Source organism: Schistocerca piceifrons, chromosome 6, assembly GCF_021461385.2.
Source record: "Schistocerca piceifrons isolate TAMUIC-IGC-003096 chromosome 6, iqSchPice1.1, whole genome shotgun sequence".
In the NCBI taxonomy this organism is placed as follows: domain Eukaryota; kingdom Metazoa; phylum Arthropoda; class Insecta; order Orthoptera; family Acrididae; genus Schistocerca; species Schistocerca piceifrons.
In genome coordinates, this window is record NC_060143.1 from 45,995,475 (window position 1) to 46,007,895 (window position 12,421).

Here is a 12,421-nt window from a genome sequence, read left to right on the forward strand (position 1 = left end):
GTGCACTTTTTAGTTACTCAGCTTGGCAGTTGATGTTGATTCAGATTCCGAAATACTTACTTCGTCGTCTTTGGTGAAGAAATTTAGGAAAACTATATTTAGTAACTCTGCTGTAGTGACACTCTCATCAGTAACATCAAATTTTTAGTGCTCACTGAAAGTACGGACTGTGTCTGCCTGGCTCATTTAGAAGAGTAATCTCTCAACAGTTTGACAGCCAACCACATCATGATGGAGAACGCCTCTCCTGTGGCTGTTGCCGCTGGCTAGGCTGACCAAGTCCGTGGCGCTTTGGAGCTAACAAAATGAAACCTTCACGAAATCCACGGCTCTTTTCTATTTCCTCCCTATATCCATCCTATGATCCCAGATCAAGAAGTAGCTCCAGCCTTTTATTATTCTTTCTTTTTTTTTTCAACTGCCAATTATTGCACCAATCTTCGACCTTCTGCAGGTCTTCTTGCATTTTGGTACAATTTTCTAACGTTGCTATTTTTTTATACACAGACGTGTCAGCCACAAAAGCGTCATGGAGCTTCTGACGTCATCCGTTAGGTCATATACACGTACTGCGAAAGGTTGTGGTTCTACAACACTCCCTTGATGAATACGCGAAGTTAGCTTTTCGTCTGAAAATTTCTCTCCATTCGGAATGACACGCTGCGCTGTGTTTGTTGTATTAGGTTGCTGCATTAGTTCGTAATGTTTTTTCATAAGTTAAATAAACACTACACACACACACAAGAGAAGCTTCACTATTTACAACAGTCTGCCAACGATCGGGTAAATTTTGGGTTCTGCGATTGTAGAAATACGTGGTTTTGAGGCGAAGAAATCAAGTAGGTGCAGAATGACTTCCCAAACCAGCTTCTCTATAATGTTTTTTTGTATCTGATAAAATGCAGGCGGGGGTTGTAGTGGAGTAGCATCTCTTCACGCAGTTTTCCTGGTCGTTATTCTTGGACTGCGTCTGCAAGACGTCTCATTTGTTGACAATAATGTCGACAGCGATGGCTACAACTGGGGGAAGTAATTGGTTGTACACCACACCGTCACAGTTCCAGGAGATGCGGAACATTATCTTTTGCGGATGTGCGCAGGTCTTCGTATAGAGACTTAATGCTTTATTTGGGCTCAGCCATTTCTTTCTTTTCGTTATTTTGTGTCTAGACAAGACAGCCTAGACATAATGAGAGGAAGCCGAAAGGCACGCGCTAAGCTAAAGCAGGATGGCGTGAGGTCTGAAACAGGATACGTAATGAATGCTATAAAGAAAAGTACGTAGCTTCTGGAATACTTAACTTTAATCCATCCTTTTGGTACATCTGGAGATTGTGGCGATACAAGTGAGACTCTTTAGATGCATGCAATGTTACTAATGGCGCCTTGCTAGGTCGTAGCCATTGACTTAGCTGAAGGCTATTCTAACTATCTGCTCTGCAAATGAGCGAGGCTTCGTCAGTGTAGTCGCTAGCAAAATCGTCTGTACAACTGGGGCGAGTGCTAGTCCGTATCTCGAGACCTGCCTTGTGGTGGCGCTCGGTCTGCGATCACACAGTGGCGACACGCGGGTCCGACATGTACTAATGGACCGCGGCCGATTTAAAACTACCACCTAGCAAGTGTGGTGTCTGGCGGTGACACCACACCTTACGTTAGCATAAAGACACCATTTTCCCTCGCCAGTAACGGTACAAGATAGGAATGTTCAGAGTTGTGTACGAGCCAATTGACAGCTAGCTAGCAGATATGCACGTATGACCAGCCACTGATTTTCGTATTTTGGCTTAAGGGGACACAGTCGCGAACAGGCTCAAAAACATTGATTTTCTTTTGGTCTTAATCTATGCTCCAATTATTTGGCTACAAAATGCCGTTTGTTTCATACAAATCTGATTATTAGATTCGGAGTTATTAATTTGCTCGTGAATCATGGTAACTAGCGCCACGTCCATTTTTGCTGTGTCTTGTGCAGTAGTCAGCATTGACTATAGTACAACAATCATTTATGTTCCAGGGATATAAATACTCTCTACTTGGGTTGCAAGAGAGAATTGATATTCTGATGTTTGCCAGCCTGTCTGCATCGTCGACTATCGTTTGTCAGTTTCTTCATACTAGTTGTTTACGTTTTGGTGATACAAATGTAATGACTTTGTGAAACACAATGGGTAGAATACGGAAGTTTGGATATAAGCCTAAGTTTTGTGGAAATAAATATGTAAAAATAAACCGCGAAACTGCTAGTTTTGAACAGAGGGCAGAAAATAATATTGAAAGTGAAGTTAGTGCGAGTGTCAGTGCTTCAAGCAGGAAGCTTGTAGGTGCTGCCGGTTTTCGAAGTGCCTCTCAAATGCGTGACAATGCAATATGTGGTGCGAACAGTGTTTCTGTTGTTACTGACACAAACATTCTGATCTCCATGAGGTTATTACGTGAACTTATCGAAAAACACACAAATTGTAAAAACTTTGGTGGAAACGTTACTTTGCACGAAGATGTGGTGAAAACCAAGGGAATAGTTTGTAATTTAGTTTTGACATGTTTGGAATGTAGCTGTACTGCCAATACAATGTCATCCCACGTAACAAGAAGCAGAGTGTACGAAAACAATGTAAGATTAGTGTATGCACTTAGATCTATTGGAAAAGGGCGAAGTGCAGGTGTTGTTCTGTGTGCAGTGATGAACATTCCTCCACCTCCAAGGAAGTTTGATGTTTACAACAAGACTATTGGTGCAGTTGTAGCTGAGGTAAGTGAATCTACAATGTTGAAAGCAGCCAAAGAATCAGTCCAGTTGAATGATACGAAATCCGACCCAAGGCAAATTTCTGCTGGTTTTGATGGCAGTTGGCAGAAACGTGGGCATACATCTCTAAATGGCATTGTGTCAGCAACTTCTTTTGGTACTTGGAAGGTTCTGGATATTGAAACTATTACTAAGTTCTGTGACATATGTAGCAAAAATCCCACTGTACAACACGTGTGCAAAAAAGGACTATGATGGTTCTAGTAGATGCATGGAAGTGGCAGGTGTTGCTAACATTTTCAAAAGGTCTCTGCAGTCAAGAGGTATCCTCTATACAGACTATCTTGGGGACGGCGACAGTAAGGCTTATCAGAAAGTGGTAGAAGATAAACCTTATGGGCCTAGAGTCTAAATTAATAAACTGGAATCTATGGGACATATACAGAAAAGAATGGGATCACGACTTCTAAAGATATGTAAGGAAAAAAAGTTAGGTGGTAAAGGGGGCCTGACAAAGGCTGAAATAATTCGGATCCAGACTTATTATGGTATGGCCATTAGAAATAACTGCAACAATGTAGAAGCAATGAGGAGAGCTATCTGGGCTACATTCTTTCATAAAATTTCAACAGATGAGGAACCACAAGATAACTTTTGCCCACGGGGACCTGACAGCTGGTGCAAATTCAACAACCCAGCTACATGTTCCAGCTATAAGCACAAACATTCAACTCCAGAAAAAATCCTGCTAGTTGCGAAACCCATTTTCAGAGACCTTAGCCAACAAGAGCTCTTGAAAAAGTGTCTCCATGGAAAAACTCAAAACCCAAATGAAAGTTTGAATTCTGTCATTTGGACAAGGCTACCAAAAACTGTTTTCGTTAGAAAAGAAACACTAAAATTTGGTGTTCATGATGCAGTGATGTGCTTCAATGCTGGTGTGTCAAATTGACATAGACCGTAGCCGTTATGCTGATATTTCTGCAGGAAATGCTACAAAGGAGGCCAGGATAGCCAGAAGATCAAAGAAAAGAAGAAATGAGGGTAAAGATCAAGAAGCTGAGCCACAGTATAGCCCTGGAATGTTTTAAAAGTGTGTCTGTATGACATTGTACATTACTTTCTTGTATGTAAAACTTTAATACCATTTTTCTCAAAACTAAATTTTTTGACCTTCTGGTACACTTTTCTCAAAAACTATGATTGCAACAGACATCAGACTTACAGTGTCTCTTGTTAATACAACGATGATTAATTAGATAAAAAATAGACCAGTAGTGATAAAAAGAACAAATTTACAAGCTCCAAGGTGTTTAGAAAAGTTTAAATTTTTTGTCTCATAGAACAAAACAAAAGGATTACTCATGAAATATATAAAATACACTAACCATTTTGTGTGATTTGAGAATGATGTTTCAGCTGTACACTGTAAACGTTTCAGGTCTTTATCTCGATTAGTTACTTCAGAAAGTGTACCTGACGTTTGCTCGTTTTAGCATTGATTCCTTATGGGAGTTCCCTCGCGACTGTGTCCCCTTAAGGCACGCAGCAACTAAACACCCGAGTTTTGAACCTTACCCGTTTCATACAAATGACGAGCGATGCCGGAATGTTCACAGTTCATCATATTTGTTCGTTCTCGATTACAGTGACATGGATCATTGTGGATTAAAGCGTTTAAACGACCTTCCTCAAACCCCGAAGGTCTTCCTGAATGCTCAGAGCAGTTAACCCTAGTTAAAACGAGGCGCAAATGTTTGTGGCTTCCTCCATTACTGCCAACCATGTACTGAATCGAAACAGAATATTATGTCGAAAATGTTCCGAATTCACCACTTGATACTCCATTTTCTAGTATCCACACTGCACACGGAATCTCCCAATGGCAATATGTAAACTCAAATAGCAACAGTGAATTGCAAATAAAAACTGACAATCGGTAAATAAACCTACAGTAACCGGATTTCTGATATACAAAACAAAAACGCTACGAACTTAATGCATCAAACTAATAGTTTCTACATCAGCTGGCAGTGTGGCATAGTATCGAACGCCCTCCAGAAGTCAAGGAGCACGGCATCAGTCTGGTAACCGAAATAAAATGCTGTCCGTGTCTCGTGACGAACTGAGCGAGTATGGTTGCAAGCTGTCATGGTTTTCGGAAGCCATTTTTATCCCTACAGACGAGGTTTCCGGTCTGCAGAAATGTCATAACACTCGAGCGTAAACGTGTTACAAAATTTTACAACAGACCGACGACGGAGATACACGCCTATATCCTGTACAGTGATAGTCAGCCGTATCTTGTTTCGATCGATCTACTTAAGTTCCAGAGAGTCTGATGAGGGAGAAAGATATCCCGAAATAGATAATGTGAAGTAAAATCTGAAAAATATTAAAATATATTTACAGCGTGGTCAGAGGAGTCAATTAAATCAATATGAAAGAACAAACAATCTTGACTGCAAAAATGGATATTTTCATTTCATTTATCCTCCAATGATGCGTTTAGCCTTATACAAGGCACCTTCAGATTGGCTTGCGAGAAAAAATTCTGCCTTTCGGTCGAATGGCGTGACCCCGATTTACCAAACTTGGACTATCAAGAAAAATAAAACAACTTACGAAGTTAAGCACAACAGGAAGTCACGCATAGAAACGTCCGAGCAGGAAACCTCTGTGGACAGAATTTGTAAAACCACTGTGCGGTAATACGATGAGAGTAAGATATACCTGAATATGGCTGAGAAAAGCCAGTGAACAATCTTAAGCCCAAGACATACTCAAAAAAATTTAAACATATATAAAAACAAGTTACTGATACGGAAGATGTGAAATGCACGGGAAACAGCGACTAAAATACATGAAAGCCCCAGCAGGTAGGTACCCTTGCTAAGTTTTGTTTTTTAAAGGCTTTGCGCGATTTTCTATTAAACACTTCACCAAGAGAATAGCCAAGAAGTATTTAAAAGCAAATAATCGGCTTAGTCTGACATGAAGTACGTATATATATATATATATATATATATATATATATATATATATATATATATATATATGACTAGGCAGCAGATTACCTTGTCAGATATGCGACGCCGTCCACAGGGAATCAAGCCTACCTAGATGTAACACACAGTAAATACGGAGGAAATATAGTTGCTCATGCTCCCGGCTGTACACATAGTGCAGGACAAAAAGAAGTACAAGCTGTACACGCTATTATACGCAGCCCTCAGCAAATAGCGCATGTAGGCGCTAGTAAGTTTCCAGTTATAATCACAAAGAAACATGACAGACAGTGATGCCTTATAAAATATCTTGCTTAAACTTGCAGGTAAAATTCCTATGCAAAGGGGTCATAGTAAACAAGAGAAAATAAATTTTAAAAAATCAAAAAGTACAAAATTATACACTGCTGGGGCACAAACGAATAAAACCTGCCGGCCGTTGTGGGCGAGCGGTTCTAGGCCCTTCAGTCCGGAACGACGAGACTGCTACGGTCGCAGGTTCGAATCCTGCCTGGGGCATGGATGTGCGTGATATCCTTAGGTTAGTTAGGTTTAAGTAGTTCTAAGTTCTAGGGGACTGATGACCTCATATGTTAAGTCCCACAGTGCTCAGAGTCGTTTGAACCGTTTGAATTTGAATAAAACCTGCCCGAGGTAATGAAGAGAACTAGTTTGTCAGTATACAAGGCTGTATTATGGCAAAAACTCGCTTCATACACTTTCATCCTCTTTCGGTCAACATTAGGCCACAGAGATGCTAAATAGGGTCATATTATAGTGAAAAAACTTACACATTAAGTCAGGATCGATAATATTCTATCTGGATTCTAATAACTAAGTCATAATACTGTACATTCCATTAGAACAGTGACTGATAAAAATCGAAACTAGAAAAATATTTAAAATCAAATGGCTCTGAGCACTATGGGACTTAATTTCTAAGGTCATCAGTCCCCTAGAACTTAGAACTACTTAAACCTGACTAACCTAAGAACATCACACACATCCATGCCCGAGGCAGGGTTCGAACCTGCGACCGTAGCGGTCGCGCGATTCCAGGCTGTAGCGCCTAGAACCGCTCGATTTAAAATCACATCAGTGTAAAGATTAAATATTAGCGTATACCATACTGCACAAACAGTAGCTCCCACATGAAGTGCAAGAACTACAAATAAAAACCAATGACGATAAAAATCGGAAATATTCAAAAAATACAATAAAACTTTTAGTTGCAAAGAATTATAAAAATATTAGACAGCACAGAACGATTGACAGGATACATGTTTACAATTTCCTAAAACGATTACCACATGTCATCAAAATATATTTCACTGAATCAGGCAACATAAAATTACGGCTCGTGAGATTGAAAAAACCATCGCAAACGACGGAAAATATTGTATTTCATGGAATTTCCAGACAGAATATGAGGTAAAATAACGAAGTTTTTATTGTCACCCCTAAAAAACTATTTAATGCAACTGTTATTTTTTCTTATTTGCAGGTACGAGTGGGCAATTGTGAACACATTGAGATGACCACTCCACAGTACGGTAGCACATTGTTAGCGGACTCAGAACAAAGTAACACAGCCCTGTGATAAACTGGAGATGACCGATTCTGGTTTTGCTACTCAAACGGTTTGGTACCGTACTATGGTGCTGAGATGCCATTACGTAGCACCTGAAAAACAAATTAAGCAACTAATCATGTAATTTTTTTATTTTTTCGTGGTGATACATACTAAGTACTGTTGCATAGCTATGAATACGGTCCAGACACGAAAATGTTACAGACCCGGAAGCAAATATTAGGAGTGGCGGTGGTTCGGTTGCCTAGAATTCTGAAGGATGGACATTAAGCTGATCCAGATTTTCGTTTCCTCTTGTTTCCTAAAAATAATCAAGGCGAAAGCCGGTAAATTTCCTTTGAAAGGAGCGCAGTTTACTTCCTTGTGCTATTTGGTTATATTTTCCATTCGGTGGAATATTAGACATTAATTCTTCTTTTTCTTTCCGGCTTCATAGCTTTAAAAGAAATTAATGAAGTTCAGCATGCATCAGAAATATAGAATTGTGCACTGGAGTCGATTGTTACTTTAACATTTTAACGATTCCTGCGTTGAAGAATGTAATGATTTACCACCAAGAGCCTCTGAAAAAAGTACTGTACTGGACAACCAGTTTCGTTCCACGGAGCATCATCAGACATTTTTACTTTGATCCGTGCATATGTAGGAGTTACCTTCAGATACTGATAAAGCTTAATAAATTTCGCTCCCTTGATGAATATTTTGCTAATTTTGGTTTTGTCTCTCAACGTAACGCCTACACACACATTAACCTAGACAAAGAATCTGATAATGGTTCATGGATCGAAACTGGTTATTCAGTAAAGAAATATTATCAGGAGTTGTTGACGGTAAAGAGTAACGTTCTTCAAGTATTTATTAAATGTACGGCAGAATGTTCTGAAAACAGATCTCTCTATTCCTTAAGGAAACAGATCAGTAATTGAAGTAAATGATATACTGCACATCTGTCCATTTATATGAACAAATCACATAACCTGAAATGTGAACGAAGAAAGATTATTTGGATTTAGAATACTCTGATTCTCACTGAGTGTTTAAGTGCGCCAAACAGCTAAGGTCATCTATTTCCTATTAACCCACTCAGTCAGAAGTAGTGAACCATTTCTGTCTGTATATAGAGAAAATTCTATACGCAAGTGCGACGAAGTGCTCAGTTTGTTTGCGTAGCGTCTATATGGGCTGTAACACCGGAATCAGCCCTGTATGCACCCAATGGGATGTGGAAAACCGTATAAAAACCACATCCAGGATGAGCAGCACGACGATCCCACGCCGTTATTCTGCCTAGCGGATTCGATCAGGGCCGGAGTACCTCCCCGCCCAGGAAGCGGTCGTGTAAACGAACGCAGCTAAACGAGCGGGTTTTTACGAACTTACTTTAAGAAATACAGCACTAGCCTTTCTTTATATTTTTTATTTTTTGCAATAAAAGTTTCGCCCATCTCCATCTAGTGTAAAACATGTTTAAATATTTATTAGCACATCATAAACACAGCGACTGAGTTTTGGAAGCTGCACATGCCCAGTGCAAAACAGCATTAATGTGCTACTACACAAGTTGTATGTTCACTATTTATTATTTGTTAGGTGCAATTTTTTACTACTGAGCTTGTTGTCGCTCAATTTTTGCGCATTCGCAGTCAGTCAAAGCGCGCATAAACATGTTGTTTCTCTTATGCACGAAAGCAGGAGCGACGACAAGCAGAACTGAAAGTAACTGCACCTAAGTTGAACTAAAGACGACAAAAACGGAAGATTTTGCTTCATTAAGTTGGTTTAAAGTACCCACACGAAATGGGAGAGGATTAGGAAATAACGCATCAGATGTTAAAACTATTGTTGTTGTGGTCATAAATGAAACTGAAGATAAAGACGATAACTCAGTGGCGTACGGTGGCTTACACAAAAGGGGAGCACATATTGCGTTGTAGCAGTAGTGGTAAACAGTAAATAAAAAAGGAATGAACTACACATGTACACATTAAGTTAACAATAATAATAATAATAGATAGATATATATACATAGATAAACTTAATAATGTACATTTTATAATCATAGTTGTACACCCACTAGTCAGCTCTCATTACATCAGCCGGATGTCGTAGGCTGGACAGACTGGTAAAACAGGACAGGCAGCTAACTGTTGCAGAACTAAAACTCCGTCCGAGCAGGCCTTGGAAGGCCCAATGGTACCGACTGGCCGCCATATCACAAGCGTTACTGGATGCGGATATGGAGGGGCATGTGGCAGCACACCACTCTCCCAGTCGTATGTCAGTTTACGAGACTGGAGCTGCTACATCTCAATCAAGTAGCTCCTCAATATGCCTCACAAGGGCTGAGTTCATCCTGCTTGCCAACAGCGCTCGGCAGACCAGATGGTCACACATCCAAGTGCTAGCCCAGCCCGACAGTGCTTAACTTCAGTGATCTAAAGGGAACTGGTGTTACCACTGCGGCAAGGCCATTCGCGTTGCAGAACTAACATCAGACTTTAATGCTGGGCACAGTGAACCCAACAATCTTAACGATGGGTCTCTGCAGCTGACGACCCATGCATGTGCCAATATTATCACCACAACACTGGTAGATATGAGTGAAATGGGCACACTACCATCGGCACTGTACTTGGACGCAGTGGCAGAGTTTTGCATGGTCTGATAAACCATGATACATTCTTCATTATGCCGATGGTAGGGCACGAATTCGTCGTTTGGGGAATAGCTTCTTGACACCTGTACTACGGGCTGGAGACAAGCGGGCAGCGGCTCCATAACATGTTTGGGGACTTTCAAGTAGGCATCCTCGGGTCAAGTGCAGCTCCTGCAAGACACCATAATGGCCAAGGAGTATCGTACACTGATTGCACATAACGTGTACCCATTTGTGACGATCACTTTTTCCCGACAGCAGTGGCATCATGTCAGAAGGCCAGGAGTGTGTTGGAGTGGTTCGAGGAACACAATGGCGAGTTCCAACCGATGTGCTGGTCCCCAAACCCGACACATCTGTACCCAATCGGTCACATCTGCTATGTGATTGAACATTGCGTCAGAGCTCACCATCTCCCTATTAGGAATTTGTGGGAATTAGGTAACTTGAGCCTGAAGATGCGGTGCTAACTTCCTCCAGAGACCTACCAAGGCCCTGTCGCTGCCATGCTGCGTCGTCGTTGTTATCTGTACCGAAGGTGGATACTGGCTATTAGACAGGTAGGCATTATGTTCAGGCTGATCACTATATAAATACGCATGCTGTCGCATGCATACTGCTAATTTGGAATAAAGGAAGCAGTAGAGATGATATTTCATTGCTGTCTTAAGCAGTTAAGTAATCGCGTAAAATTTATGTGCTGCCCACACTGAGTTCTGTTATTGCGTCCACACTCTGATCCCCCCTGTGTAACTGCTGAGCAGAGCAGCAGCCGCCAGGCTTGTACAGATGAACAGTGGGGCTCCTTGGCCGGCTGGGCCGCTCTGTTTTGCCAACTTGGTAGGCGCTGCCCCACCGGAAGCTCGCACTGCCCGAGGAGCCGCGTCAGCAACTGGCGTGCACATCTCACCCCCACACCCCCCCTCACCACACTTCTCCCCAGACAGACTTTTCCCCTTGGGCCGCGTGTGTTGTGCGCTCGAGTGCTGTTCGGAAGCGCCTCGGGCTTCGCGCAACCCGCCTGCATGCTGTACGGTACGGGAGGAAATTAAATACCGGCCTGCACGGGATTCTGTTTAAACTGCTAGAGTTTGTTTTAGTGGCACGCCCCGAGCGCAGCAGCTGCTGCAGCGCCAGACGCTACCCCTCTCCCCCTACTCCCCCTCACCCTATCACCGACCCTTCTAGCTCCCACCATTGCGTTCCGCGCCGCGAGGGTGGTGGGGGAAGGAAGAACGTGAGCCTGAGGAAGGCACAGGGGGCCGGAACACGGGCGGAAAGGAAAACGTGTCAGGAAGCGATGTGCACAAGGGCCTCCAGAATTCACTTTCTTCGCACAACACAAGCCTTATTTTGTGAAGTTTGTCACGGCTCTTCGTTGTGAATTCTACTCAGGCATGTGAGATTCTGTATCAGTCTTGTTCTTCCTTTCTTAAGAGTTCAGCGGCAAGAGAAGAAAGAACCACTTGTGATATGCTGCTCGCATGGGTTTTGTTTGGCACCTAGTGCCGATCTTTAACACCAGGAGATTCTTTTGCTCAGTACAGTTTAAACAAATGCCTATGTATTAATGTAGAATTGCATTTCAAATTACCATCTTCGCAAAACTAAGTTACCAACACTGATAAAGGAGGTGGCTGCCCTTGGAAGCTTAGGCGCTATCCCATTTAGAGGGTTTATCAGTCGTTACTATGGCTGAAAAAGGGAAATGTCAAACGACCATTAGGGATGGGTTATCTACAAAGCACATTTATAATACTTGCCAAATGTCTCATGCTTGCAGCAGTCCCACTACCACTCTACCCAAATTTTTCGTATGAAACCTGACAGCTAGCCATTTCGAATTGAAGGCAGTCACATTGTTTCAAATTACGCAGATGAGGCTGTATTATTATTAAAACACTGGAAATAATAGAAAACTGATGTAAAATTCTGTATTATATGAACGTTATAATTTTCTTTAATCAAGCACATTTTACGTAATGAAAGCTGATACGAGGGTCGTTTTCACATGTTCACATTTCCTGTTCCACTCTACTTTGCTGTAAAATATTACGAGCGTTGTTACCAAACCTGATCCAAAAGTCATGAAACGCACCCAGCGAACCTCATCGGCTGCTAAGTATTGGATGGTTCCCTAGTCCTGCAGGCGTTTGGTTGAAATAAGGTTAATGATGTTGTGTCTAGACAAGACAGCCTAGACACAATGAGAGGAAGCCGAAAGGCACGCGCTAAGCTCAAGCAGATGGGCGTGAGGTCTGAAACAGGATACGTAATGAATGCTATAAAGAAAAGGACGTAGCTTCTGGAATACTTAACTTTAATCCATACTTGGTACATCGCTATTGACGAGACAAGTGAGACTCTTTAGATACAAGCTATGTAAGGCTAATGGCGCCTTACTAGGTCGTAGCCAT

General features: G+C 41.7%; 1 protein-coding gene and 1 pseudogene across 1 annotated transcript in view; both read right to left on the bottom strand.

The window, feature by feature from the left end:
* Positions 1 to 12,421, bottom strand: part of LOC124803136 (carbonic anhydrase 2-like) — a 148,041-nt gene that overhangs the window by 21,428 nt on the left and 114,192 nt on the right. The gene's annotated exons all lie outside the window — the stretch shown is intronic.
* Positions 9,707 to 9,824, bottom strand: LOC124803994 (annotated as a pseudogene).